This window comes from Ambystoma mexicanum, chromosome 8 (genome assembly GCF_040938575.1).
Source record: "Ambystoma mexicanum isolate Mex_15411 chromosome 8, UKY_AmexF1_1, whole genome shotgun sequence".
NCBI lineage: Eukaryota > Metazoa > Chordata > Amphibia > Caudata > Ambystomatidae > Ambystoma > Ambystoma mexicanum.
The window spans coordinates 692,263,969-692,278,456 of NC_090929.1; positions in this window are offsets into that span (position 1 = coordinate 692,263,969).

A 14,488-nucleotide genomic window follows, 5' to 3' on the forward strand; every position below is an offset into this window, starting at 1 on the left:
TACTTGACTTGTGGATACAGAGCTTACATGAAGCTGCCCATGGATTGGGGAGGACTATGTTCTATAGTGAATGTCCATCTTCCAGCATTAGTGATTCCTAAAAGTGACCAGGACATTGGGGAGTTTCCCAAAGCAGATGTTCACTTGAGGAAAAAGAGATTTAAACTCCTGAATCAGTTGAAGAGAGAGAACTATTTCTCAGCTAAGTCAATAGAAGCCTTTGATTCCATCCCATATGAACATAGATTGTTTAGTAAGACTTCATCGATATTCCCGATAATCTTCACTCCTAGGATCCAGACGGATGCAAATACTAAGTGGCTACAAATATCCAGATGCGAAATGTTGCAGACGATCAACACTGCCATAAAGGGATTCAATGATGTCAAGGAAGAGCTGAGAGCCATACGATTGATGACACTTCAGAACAGATATGTCCTGGACATGATTACAGCTATGGATGGAGGTGTTTGTGCCAACATTGGAGAATCATGTTGCACATTCAAACCTTCTCATGATGATGAGAATGGCACCTTGACAGAGGCCATATCGATGCTCATGAAGTTACATGTCCAGATGATAGACAAATGGAAGACATGGCTGATGACAGTTGGTTTGGATCAATCTTCTTGTGGGTAACATAATCGATAGCAGATATGTTCAAGTTCCTTGGAGCTCTGATAGTGATGATATTGCTTGGATTTTGTGTGATCAAGATAATAATCTCACAATGCAAGAAGACTGCAAAGAAAGCTGTAGGAATGAAGATCATGATTGATGTTGAATCAGGATGGAAAACTAAGAAGCTGACAGATGAAGAAATCAGAGACTACGTGAAGGACAGCATTCATGCACCTGAAGGAATGAAGTTCCTGCACCCAAAGAACCGTAGGAAGTATGTGGGGAAGTGGATCTATTGCAGTTCAAGTGGCCACTGCATGCTTATGTCTTGGAGTAAAGATGAGCATGTGAAATCAGCAGGATGTTTGAAGGGAGTCATAAATATATGGTTCCCGATGAAGCATTTCTTCAAACAAGGATGTCTAGATGTGAAGACTGATGAGTGTTTGATGAATCGCCCAGAGGGGAGAGTGTAGAGGTGGAGCCAAGTACCCCCACCCAAAGTTCCTCCCCCATGTTGCCTATATGTTGGGAGCCATAGTGTGAGACATGTGCAATGCCAGTGAGAATACCTATACCGAAGAGAATCCTGGAAGTAAGATTCCCATTAAGAAAGCCATATATGCATTCACAACGATATGATGGTCATTTCAAATCCCAGAAGAAGTGTGAAAACTGAGCAAAAGATAAGATTGGTAATGTCATGAAGAACTGAGCTGACACACCCAAAAGAGATGCAGAGATGAGAGAATATAAACACTCTATGGGCACTCTAAGGAGTAGGTGCCAAAGATAAACAACATTGTGGGCTTGAGATGATGATGTTCATGCTACAGAAATAATGAAGAAGATATCAAGTAATTTTACAATTGTAGAGATTCAGTAACGCATGTAGACAAAGTGTTCTTAAGGGCTAGCTATGTAGTGAATAGATTGCAGCAATGCACCAACGTATATGCATAGGAATCTTATGAACTATGGATGATTCCACAACGCACTTTAGCAGAGCTAGATCCACTGAAAAGGATGGTTTCAGTGTGTCACAGTTAGAAATCAGAACAAATTAACCATGGAGGTGAACCAAGGAAGGGCTTGGCTGGCTCAAGACCAACAAGTTAAGGCCACCTTGGGCCTGAATGTTCGCACAGTGGTTACAGAACATGTGAAAAGAACATAACTCCTTTTAACTGCCATGGATTTTCCCACCCAGTGCCATGGCCTTTTTTGGTGATTTCGGTATTTCACCATTCAATGCCTTCTAACATTTTCTCCTTCATTAACCCCTTAAGTGCCATGACGAGATATCTCATCCTTGGCAACAGGGAGGTAATCCCAAGGATGAGATACCTCGTCCTTGGCACTGAAGGGGTTAAGTGAGGAGTGAGAACATTGAAGACGTCAGAGGTTCACCATTTGATAGTATTTTAAATGTAGACAGACTCCAAAACATGGTCTGCAGTCATGTGGTTGGATGAAAATAGACACTGGGAAAAGCTGTATCAAAACCGAGAAGACAGGGAATGTCTATACTCCCTCATATTCTCGAGCTCAGTGAACATTTCCAAGGCTAAATTCAAAGCTTAATAGACTGGCAGACTGCAAGGGTGATGATAGATGAACAGGCTAATTGTGGTAAGCTATGGTTATGACCAGCCCACCAGCACCTGGATGTTAGATTGCGTTGCTTGCGTAGGTGGGATATTACAGAGGTGTACAAGGGTGCTAACCAATTGATGCCATGAGGGCCACATAATAGAGAGCCCTATAGTTTGTATAACCAATGGGATGTTGCGTATTTGATGACATTCATAGACACTTTCACTAGAGGAGGGCTTAGTTGATCCACCTGATGCTAGAGACCCAATCACCTTCCTAACAAGTAGGGGCATATACCTAGATATTCCCTGTAATCCTATCATCTTCCCAAATAGGTTTTTGTAATTTACAACATAGGTTGACGTCACTGATGATGAGTGTTTAGTATAAAAGTTGTTTTTTTCATGACATGCGTTGAGTGTGAAGATCGAGCGAATTCGTTGATGTTCGTTGTAACTCCCTGTTTTAGATAATTGATATTAAAACAGTTACACTTCGCCAACTTCCTGAGTTAGTTTGATTATTGATGTTTGAGTATATTCTGCATCTCCATCCATCTCAAGGTATTGTTACCTCTTCTTAAAGGGCTGGGTCGGAGACCTCAGTTCAGAAGAGAGGGTAATAGTTTTTTTTTACTGCTCTGTGTAGTGAAAATGTCTGTGGTTGGAGAGATTGAGAGACTCAGTGAGTGGTGGTGGGAGATTGTTTCATGACTAATTTACAGGGGTATGCAGAGATAAGTGGCATTCCTGACAACTTTGGATTTGAGGCAGTGGAGGCTTTGTGGTGTGGTGTGCCTAGGAGAAATTTGCAAGGTGGATTTGCACTTAGTCAAAATATGGCTGTTATTAACACCCCAGATGTGCTTGTGGTGCACTTTGGAGGACTGTATTTGGGATACATTGGTGCCATAACTTTGCAGAGTGCACTGAAGGAATTGCTAAAGGCACTACTGCAACACTCCTTGCATATGCGAAGGTGATATTTTCTCATATACCACCCAAAGCACGATGGACCTTCCCAATGTCTTCTGTCCTCAACAAGACGCAGGAAGTTGTCTTGTCAACAGAGGCATAGCTTCTTTTTTTGTGCATTGTTGGGATGTCATCTTTTGAGAATGATAACATCAATTATCAGGGTGTAAACGTTTTTTCTGCAGATGGAATTTACTTGTCAAATATGGGAAATGCAATTTTCCTTTATAATGTAAGGAATGCTTTGAAGTCTGTAAGGAAAAACAACAAAGTAAAATCAAAACAAATCATTAAAAAGGGTGTTTGTTTACATGCCCCTTAAAAAAGGTTCTTTTCAGAGCCACCACTAAAGAGTAAATATCTTACCTTGGCCCTCCTTACGACTCCGGCGGAAAACCATGGTGCTATTAGCACCATGGTTGATGCCGGAGTCCGCCATGGCGGAATGGGGAATTTCACCCCATTCCAGGGTTGATGGGGCGGTAATTCCCCATGCCACCATGGCCCTTCCCCATTCCCATTTTTGCCCCATAGGGCATAATGGGATTGGGGAAGGTGGTAAGTACGGTACCGCAAATTGCGGTACCATACTTACCTCGAGAGTCCCTTTGCGGGTCCCTACTTTAACGGCTGCTATAGACCAGCCGTTCATGTTGGGTCCCGCAAAGGGACCTCGTAATCAGGTGCTAATTGGTTAACGGCGCCGCTGCCTTTTACGGCGCCGTTAACCACTTTGCGCCAGGGTCGTAATGAGGGCCCTTGTGTTTAATTTATCTCCCCACCCCCTTGAATTGGACAATCTGTCTGCAGACACCATGGAAGTCCATGGACAGCACCTGCCACATCCAGGGCTTTTGAGGATGGCAGGCATGGGAATGGGACTGTGGAGGCCAGGGGATTGGCCAATAAGGTTTCCTGGGTGCGGTATGCAATGAGAGAGTGTGGCAAAAGGTCTGTGTGCTGAGAGGAGTGCACATGGCTATGGCTATGGTTGTCTCTTTCAGGAGGCAGAGTGTGTGGATTTTGGGGGACTCGTGGATCCATTGGTTGTAGGTGTATGCAGAGTAGTGTGGAGTGGCTGAACATCTTGGATTTCATCATGTTGATGTGAAGTGCTATGGAGTGTGCACATGAAGTGGGTGGACTTGCTCCCATTTTGAGTCAGGTTGGTCACACTGCAACATATGGCCATTATCATTGTTAACTGTGGAGGGAACAGTTTAGGGCATGTCATTGGAATGTCACTGCAGTTTGCAATGAAGGAGACATTTGGGAAAATGATGGACATGTTCCCGAACTCCTGACTAATTTTTTCACGCATTGCCCAGAGACGGATGTGGCTGCGCTCAAGTTCATTTGGTCCGCAAATGGAGTAAGTGTGGAGCAATGTCAACAAGGCTGTTTGTGCATTTTTGAGAGATGTTGACATGATGACTTTCAATAATTAAATTAAATTTGATGATACCAATATTTTTCGCAGAGATGGAGTACATATTACTGATGCTGGCAATCAGCTTTTTCCTGCAAAATACTCAAAATTCACCACTTACATACAAGCACAGAGGTTTATCATTTTTACAGATATAGGTTTTAGTTTCATATTTAAAACCATGTTCAATTTCTTGAGTGACTTCTAGATGAATGGTGAGTTGTTCATCATTTAGCTGTGATGCAGCACTGACAAGTCTTCCTCAGATTGTTTATATTGATACATGGTATTTTCTACCTCAGACATGGCCATTTCTGCTTTTAAAAAGAATGAGTAGTTCTCCAAGTGGTTCTTGGCTTCCTTAAGGGAAGGCTGACTGCCCTCAGAAGTGTCTTTGTCTAATTGAGCTTTAATGTCTTCCTCTTGTTGGCGTTCATTGTCCAACATTTGTTTGCATTGTTTGAAATTGTCATTTGCTATACTGCTTTCATTTGCTTTGAATGCAGCTTCAAATGAGTCATGGTCACCTAATAATTCTTTTTCTTTTCTCTAAGGTTTAAAAAGTTGGAGTAGGGTCATGTAATACAGTTCTCTATGTTGTGGAGATTTAAATGATAACTTTATGTGATTAAGTAGACTGGGTTTGGTGAGTTTCACTAGGCTTACCTCACAAGTTGAGACTGAATATTTGCCAGATGTGTCATTTTGTGTTACATTGTTTTTGTAGGTGTAGTTTTAGGCAATGTCATGCAGACACACGTTTTCCAAAGCAGTACTTCTGTTTGGGTAGTATGTGTCAATTAAATTGTTTTTTAAAATGTCCTAGCTATTGGGATCATTTGGGGCTATCTTTTCTATCTCTTGGTAGGATGTTAGTACTTTTTTCAGGATGAAACTGATCCAAGATTCAGCCAGACAATGTGTCCAGATTTGCCATATAAGGCAGTATATGTTAAATGGTCTGCAGCTTTGTTGCACCCTCATTCTCTCGGGAAGAGCATTTTGATACCAAAGCTGTACAATTTTTGTAATAGTGTTTTGACAGATGATATGTCATCCCAGAGGCCTTTTAGTCTGTTTTCTCAGCTTTGGTGAGATAGGTTGTTACATATCTTGCAACTGCAGTGGAATTGTCTGCAATGTATTGTATGTCTATGTTTGCATTCCACAAGAGGGCAACGATTGCATTGTAATCGTTTATGTACTTGGCTGCTTCATCCCTTTTAATGTTTTATGTATTTTTAGGGGATTTGCCTTTTATGCTGTGTCTAACAGAAGACATCAAGCTATTTACATGTCCTTTTTTCCAAACTAGTCTAGGGAGGCCAAAGCGACATTTGGTATAGTGTTTGCCTTTGTTTTAATATCTACATTGCCAGTATTTGCCAAATGCATGTTATTGGAAGCGTGAGACTTTTGTGTGTAGGTGAAGGGATGTCACAGTTAATGTATTTTTCAATACACTGTAAAACACTGGTGTCACTATCATGACCAAAATCTGGAGTCTTCAGAATATATTCTCATAGAGCGATATTCTGATGCACTAATTTGTGCAGACCTTTCATCATATCTTCTTCTTTTACCTGTAGGAAAGAGTGGAGGAAAAGAATGTGCGTCTACACTTTTTTTTCCCATATGCACATTGTGGATCTTTCCACTTGATGCTTTTGATATGTTTCTAATGCATTGTCAATTGTCTTTGGAGTGTAGTGGGTGAATTGTATACTGGTCTAAAATGTTGTTTGCAGTAACAGAATCTACACATTCAAATTGTCCAGTTGCTGGTAGTCTTGAATAATTTGGGTGGTTTCTCTTAAGTTTTCCTCTATTTTTATATCTTTGTAGTATTCACTGTTTTCTTTTAGATATTGTATGGCTTGTCTAACTTTGTTTAAGTCAACTAGTTGTTGCCAAATGTTTTTTTTTTTTTTTGGCCCACCATTAACGAGTACAATCAAAGATTGATCCAATGGTCATTTGTACTCCTAGAGTTTGTACATTTTCTTTTAGATCTAATGGTAAATATACTACTTTGACGCGGATGCCCTTTAGTAACTCAGATGGAGCTAATTTAGCTGTTTTCGGTTGAAGGCGTATTATAGCTTGAAATGAGTGCACTGTTTGTATTATAATGGTCTTGTACAAGTTAAGCATTTGGAGATCTTTCGGAAGTGGGAATATTTCTAAGTTATTAGTGATAGCATGTGATGGCATTGGCTATTGTTAAGTTTGTGTTGCAGTACATGCAAACTGTTGAGGGGTCCATTATTTTGTATTTAGTTTCTGCTGTTACATATAAAGATAATTGGAACCATTTAGATTCTTCATTGTCTTCTCTTTTGTAGGCTTAAGTTACTATTTTTGTGCTCTTTTTAATAAAACGTTCTGTAACAACAGACACATATTTGGTCTGGTAGTTCAGCAGATGTTGTTTGAAATGTAGCTATTTCTTTTTTACATGTCTTTATTAAGACGTTGGTGTTGATGAGGTTTTTGGTAATGTTTTCTGAAGGTACAGAATTTTCTAAGTCACCTTCAGTTCCGTATTTACATTGTATGTGCTTTGTTTCTTGAAGCAGTTCTTTGGCTGTTCAATGTAGGAGAATGTTATTTACATTTTGCACTTGTAGAGGAGGACTTTTGGCATAGTATAGTCGATACACAAGATTTCGTATAGCAGAATGGTGTGTTATTAACATTTTGATGTGGTGGAAAGTGCTTTTTCAAGCAGTTCCTAAAATTCAGGCTTATCAAGGTCCTCACAGAGCAGTGTGGCAGTATATTGGACAGGAGTCTCTGGTTTGTAAAGCTTTCAATTTACTTTTGTCTTTTAGTTTCACATAGTGATTTAGGAATTGTTGTAAAGAATTAAAAGATTGTTGGCGTAAATTACACATTGAGCTGTGCTTCCATTTGTACACTGGATGGTTTGTTTGTGTGAAAGGAGCAATTGGTTCAAAGTTTGTTGGGGACTTTTTTCTATAAGGGTTTCTTTCACCATAATGCTGTGTTCTACCATTTCATGCCTCTCAGCCATTATTGTCTATGGCAATTGTTTTGTGTTGTTCTTATTTATAGGCTTCTTAATTGAAATATGGATCTGTGTTGCTTGTGTGAATCCATTCACCTTTACAGAAGTTTGAAAAGGTCTGTATATTGACACTGCACATGTTTAGAAGTCATTTGTGTAATTTATTTTTTAATTTAGTTAGTGGTTTCATTCTGTTTAAAATGAAGACAAACAATGTTTTCTTTAATTGAAAAAGCGCTGTCAATAAGAGCTTGCAGGATTAGTCCCCTGCATTCGTTTTTAAGCGTAGATTGTGACTTTTCAGCTGTTTTGATGAGATTGTGGAGAATTCTATACTGAGCATTTTCTGTAACTTTAATTTTTTGGATTGCTTTACCATGACAATGTTAACACTGGTAGATAGAGGGTTAGTAGGCCTGCTTTTCTTTGTACATATTTTTGTACTTTTATTTTTTGCAAGAGGTGCCTTAGCTTTTATAGTCATGGCTGGTTCTGTTTTGTTGAGTGAGGTTACTAGCTCTTCTCTTTAATGTGGTCTAGTTGTATTCTTATCTGCTTTATTTTTTCTTTCTTTTCTACAGAGTTGGTTTGTGGTAGGCATTTTGTTGTGTCTGTTGGGAAAAGAGAAAGCTTGCATTGGGAAAGTTGTGCAATGTATATATATGTATGGTGCATGGGTTTGTGGTGTGATTGTAGATATGAATACAGTGCTGTTTGATTGTGAGGTGGCATATTAGGTGTCGTTGGGAAGGTTGTGAGAGTAAGAGTCTGTAGAGGTGTAATGTTCTTGAGTAAGAGAGTAAGGGAGTGGTAGAGTGATGGAATCTGTAGGGTGATTGTGATGTTTTGAGCAACACAGTGGGTGTTGCAATTGTGGTGTGTAGATGGGAATAGTAAGTGTGTGAATGATGGACTATAATGGACTAGAGTGAAAGAAATGTTGGTTTGAAAAGACTAGTCTGGGGTAATATATAGTGGAACTCTGCTGCTAAAATCGCATAGATATACATGGTACATTAATGCACTTTGTTGGATGCGAGGGATATTCATTTTTCAGTTGTTGTCTTCCGTAATGTGCTTCTTTCCTGTAATTGCAAAACAATGTTAGTGGGGATTAGTGGTAATGACAAATACTTTTAGTAAGCAAGGTTCATATATATGAATGAAGGAGGAGTGGTGGGGAAAAACAGTTAATAAAATTGGGACGAAGTTAATTGAAGTGACAGAATGTAAAGGGAAAAAAAAGAATTAATAAGCAGCTATAGATTGGAATGGGTGATGTTGGGATGTATGCATGTGCTGCGAACATATTAAACGGACCGACACTAAGTGCCACTTAAAAATGGTCTAAAGATCTATTTTATCTGCTTTAAATTATTTTAAATAATTTCGGTATTTCACCATTCAATGCCTTCTAACATTTTCTCCTTCATTAACCCCTTAAGTGCCATGGACGAAATATCTCATCTTTGGCAACAGGGAGTTAATCCCAAGGATGAAATACCTCGTCCTTGGCACTGACGGGGTTAAGTGAGGAGTGAGAACATTGAAGACGTCAGAGGTTCACCATTTAATAGTATTTTAAATGTAGACAGACTCCAAAACATGGTCTGCAGTCACGTGGTTGGATGAAAATAGACACTGGGAAAAGCTGTATCAAAACCGAGAAGACAGGGAATGCCTATACTCCCTCAAATTCTCGAGCTCAGTGAACATTTCCAAGGCTAAGTTCAAAGCTTAATAGACTGGCAGACTGTAAGGGTGATGATAGATGAACAGGCTAATTGTGGTAAGCTATGGTTATGACCAGCCCACCAGCACCTGGATGTTAGATTGTGTTGCTTGCGTAGGTGGGACATTACAGAGGGGTACAAGGGTGCCAACCAATTAATGCCATGAGGGCCACATAATAAAGAGCCCTATAGTTTGTATTACCAATGGGATGTTTTGTATTTGATGACATTCATAGACACTTGCACTAGAGGAGGGCTTAGTTGCCCCACCTGATGCTAGAGACCCAATCACCTTCCTAACAAGTAGGGGCGTATACCTAGATGTTCCCTGTAATCCTATCATCTTCCCAAATAGGTTTTTGTAATTTACAACGTAGGTTGACGTCAATGATGATGAGTGTTTAGTATAAAAGTTGTTTTTTTATGACATGCGTTGAGTGTGAAGATCGAGCAAATTCGTTGATGTTCGTTGTAACTCCCTGTTTTAGATAATTGATATTAAAACAGTTACACTTTGCCAACTTCCTGAGTTAGTTTGATTATTGATGTTTGAGTATATTCTGCATCTCCATCCATCTCAAAGTATTGTTACCTCTTCTTAAAGGGCTGGGTCGGACATCAGAAGAGAGGGTAATAGTTTTTTTTTACTGCTCTGTGTAGTGAAGATGTCTCTGGTTGGAGAGATTGAGAGATTCAGTGTGTGGATGGTGGGAGATTGTTTCATGACTAATTTACAGAGGTATGCAGAGATAAGTGGCATTCCTGACAACCTTGGATTTGAGGCAGTGGAGGCTTTGTGGTGTGGTGTGCCTGGGAGAAATTTGCAAGGTGGATTTGCATTTAGTCAAAATATGGCTGTTATTAACACCCCAGATGTGCTTGTGGTGCACTATGGAGGACTGTATTTGGGGTACATTGGTGCCGTAACTTTGCAGAGTCCACTGAAGGAATTGCTAAAGGCACTACTGCAACTCCTTCCATATGCCAAGGTGATATTTTCTCATATAACACCCAGAGCACGATAGACCTTCCCAATGTCTTCTGTCCTCAACAAAACGCAGGAAGGTATCTTGTCAACAGAGGCATAGCTTCTTTTTTTGTGCATTGTTGGGATGTCATCTTTTGAGAATGATAATATCAATTCTCAGGGTTAAACTTTTTTGCTGCAGATGGAATTTACTTGTCAAATATTGGAAATGCAATTTTCCTTTATAATGTGAGGAATGCTTTGAAGTCTGTAAGGAAAAAAAACAAAGTAAAATCAAAACAAAATCATTCAAAAGGGTGTTTGTTTACATGCCCCTTAAAAAAGGTTCTTTTCAGAGCCACCACTAAAGAGTAACAGGGTAATTCATAGAATCCAGCGCACAAGTAGCGCACGCGGCTGGCGCACAGCGTGCGCCTGCGATAGTCTGCGCCAGGCACGTGCGCTAAAACAGATTTCCGCGCACAGCGTATTCATGGATTTCAAGCTCCCAAAACAGCCGTGGCGCAGAGAATCGCAGCGAGCCTGCAGCAGCGCCAGTAACGCCCCCAAGAACGCCCTCGCGCACGGAAAAGCCATCAAAAGCGCTAAATCATCGCTAAGGGCTGCGCTAACCCCGGACCACTTCACAGGGCAGGCAAACAAGGAAAGCAAAGCGGGCAATCTCCAAATCAGGAGTACGCGGGAAGTACTACACGCGACTAGGCAGGGAACGTGAATCACAGGGGTACGCGGGAATCATCACACGCGAACAGCCAGGGTGCGTGTATTACAGGGGTAGCGGGAAGTTCAACACGCGATTGGCCAGGGAACGTGAATTACAGGGGGACGCGTGAAGTAGAACACGCGATAGGCCAGGGAACGTGTATTACAGGGGTACGCGGGAATCATCACACGCGAACAGCCAGGGTGCGTGTATTACAGGGGTAGCGGGAAGTTCAACACGCGATGGGCCAGGGAACGTGTATTACAGGGGGACGCGTGAAGTAGAACACGCGATAGGCCAGGGAACGTGCATCACAGGGGTACGCGGGAATTATCACACGCGAACAGCCAGGGTGCGTGTATTACAGGGGTAGCGGGAAGTTCAACACGCGATGGGCCAGGGAACGTGTATTACAGGGGGACGCGTGAAGTAGAACACGCGATAGGCCAGGGAACGTGTATTACAGGGGTAGGCGGGAATCATCACACGCGAACAGGCAGGGTGCGTGTATTACAGGGGTAGCGGGAAGTTCAACACGCGATTGGCCAGGGTACGTGTATCACAGGGGTGCGTGGGAATTATCACATGCGAATAGGCTGGGTGGGCCCCCAGAGGTGTACCCTGTACACCCTCCCCGGCCCCTGCAGGCAGCCCACAAAACAGTGGACTACCCTGCACACCTGATCATGTCCCCCTGCACCCCCATCCACCAGGGGCACCCTCCACCAGGCCCCCACCCATGTCTCCCACCACCCCCACCCCCCAGCAGTGCAGGGGCACCTGCCATCAGGCCCCCATCCATGTCTCCCACCACCCCCAACCCCCATCCACCAGGGGCACCCTCCACCAGGCCCCCACCCATGTCTCCCACCACCCCCACCCACCAGCACTGTGGGGCACGTGGCCAGCAGGCAGTCAGGCAGCAGCCGATGGCAGGTGGGAGCGTGCTCAGGCTTCTTGGGGACTTAAATTTGGCCTCCTGGCCAGGAGCGTGGTCTTTCGTGTTAGAACGCGTGGACAGCCTGATAGGGAGTGATTTTGCACCTGAAAACCCCACACTCATCGCGCGAAAACCCGTCACCAGCATATGTGCGTCAATAGTTACCTGCACGTGCAGTGTCAAAGCGTGTGATTGGTGAAAAGTGAGCGACACGCAGGAGTGTCGAAGCGCGTGATTGGTGAAAAAGGATCCACATGCAGGAGTGACAAAGCGTGTGATTGGTGAAAAGTGAGCGACACGCAGGAGTGTCGAAGCGCGTGATTGGTGAAAAAGGATCCACATGCAGGAGTGACAAAGCGTGTGATTGGTGAAAAGTGAGCTACACGCAGGAGTGTCGAAGCGCGTGATTGGTGAAAAAGGATCCACATGCAGGAGTGACAAAGCGTGTGATTGGTGAAAAGAGAGCTACACGCAGGAGTGCCAAAGCGTGTGATTGGTGAAAATGGGCCAAGCACGTACACGCCGTAAGTGACGATGTACGTGTGGGCCTGTATAAAAGGTAGTGTTGAACACAATTTCCTTGTACGTGCTTTTCGTGGAGAGCGAGTGGGTGAATTCGGTACTTCTTGTCGTTTCACACGCGATTTACTTCACGGCGTTTCCAGTTCGTACTCCCTGTTACCTCTGACAGCTCTTTTCTCTTTTTCCTCTTGTACTGGTTTTCCTGGGCCTGTTCCCTCAAACAGTGTCCCCTTCTACAGTTGTCCTGTCTCCTCAGACAGCGTACACCTCTTCTTTTGGCGGGGGTGTTGCCAACCAAAAGTGCTATTTTTTCACGCTCTTTTACCTGGCAGACGGTGAGTCACGCACGTATCTAACATCTGTGCTTGCCCCGTGTGTAGCCTACCCCTTCAGAGGTCAATCTAGGCCGCGTGTGACACGCATACGTTCATTGTGTTACTGGATGCCACAGCGTAGTGCAGGGTTTTCCATCAGCACACGTGGTCTAGGAGGGGTATTGTGCACGTTCCTTAACTTTTTTGGGGTGCCTGTGCGTTGCGTGACCCGTCATCTTTCCCCAGGGGTGTCATATAGCCTTGCCACTGCACTAGGGTACGAATACCATCTGGTACCCAACCCCTTTGACACCCAATTGCCCAGGACAATTGTGCACACCCACTCCCATACGCACAATACCATCAGTGCCATGGTTGGGAGGCGTGCAAGCCGTAAGGGTGGCAAAGGTGGCCGAGCCACACGTGGTGGCCGTGGAGGATCCAACAGGGGACGTGGTTGTGACTTGCAGGGCGCCCCTGTTCCCCCCAGTCTGGAGGAACAGTCAGGGACACCCATGCCCCCCCCCCCCCCCTCCAGTTGAGAGTCATGTGGCTGATACCAACCCTGATCAGCCCATGTCGGACCAGGCCATTGTGGCACCAGACCTGTCCGAGGGTGATTCCATCGCTGACATCCAGGTCAGCAGGTCCACTGCACGTGCACCGGTGCACATTGGTGTCATCAGGGCACGCGCATCTATGCCAGATAGGCCATCTGCTGGCCCCCGTAGCCAGGGTGTGGCTCAATCCACCCCACCTCTCATACACCCTGCCAAGACTGTGTCGGTCCTAGTTCATGCACCTCAGATCAGGCCTGACCCCATCCCACTACCCCCAATGCCTGCACCTACTCCCATGCTGAGTGGGCAATCACACACACCCAGTACAGAGTCCACCACGGCTCCTGCCCCTAGTGTCCACAGCGGCGTAGGACACTCTGGATCCCCACCCCCTTCCAAGCGCAAGAGGAAGAGTGCACGTCCGGCACAGGCTGATGCCCCAGACACGGCTGCACAGTCCGGCCCATCAAGGAAGCCAAGCTTCACAGACGCCGAACTTAATGCACTTGTTCAGTATGTGTCAGATCATGATAGGGAAATGGTCATCGTTGCAGGGTCCAAGACCACACATGCCAGACGCCAGGCACACTGGCAGACCATTGCTGACAGAATAAGTGCCCTTGGAGTAGTGAGGCGCACAGCTAGTGATTGCCAGAAGCGCTGGAATGACCTTAAGCGCAGGGCAAAGGATAAGCTGGCCTCAAGTCATGCCGCAACCTTGGTGACTGGAGGTGGGTCCCCAGCACAGGAAATAGAACTCACACCACACGAGTCCGTAGCTGGATCCTACGTCACCGAGGGACAACTCCAAGGTGTGGGAGACCTCCCTGATTACGAGGCATCATCCGGTGAGTGCACATGCATGTGTGTATTATCCATGTGCATGGTGTGTGTGTGAAGCATTCATGTTGGGTGCCTGTCAAGGGGGTGTGTGGCAGAGTTGATAGTGGCACCCATGTGCCTCATCCAGTATGTTCAGTGCAACACCATCTGGCCACAGCACTATCCCTACTGGCAACAGTGCACATATGGGCCAACACCATGGAAGTTGCCCTTGATTAGTAATTTTGTCACTAC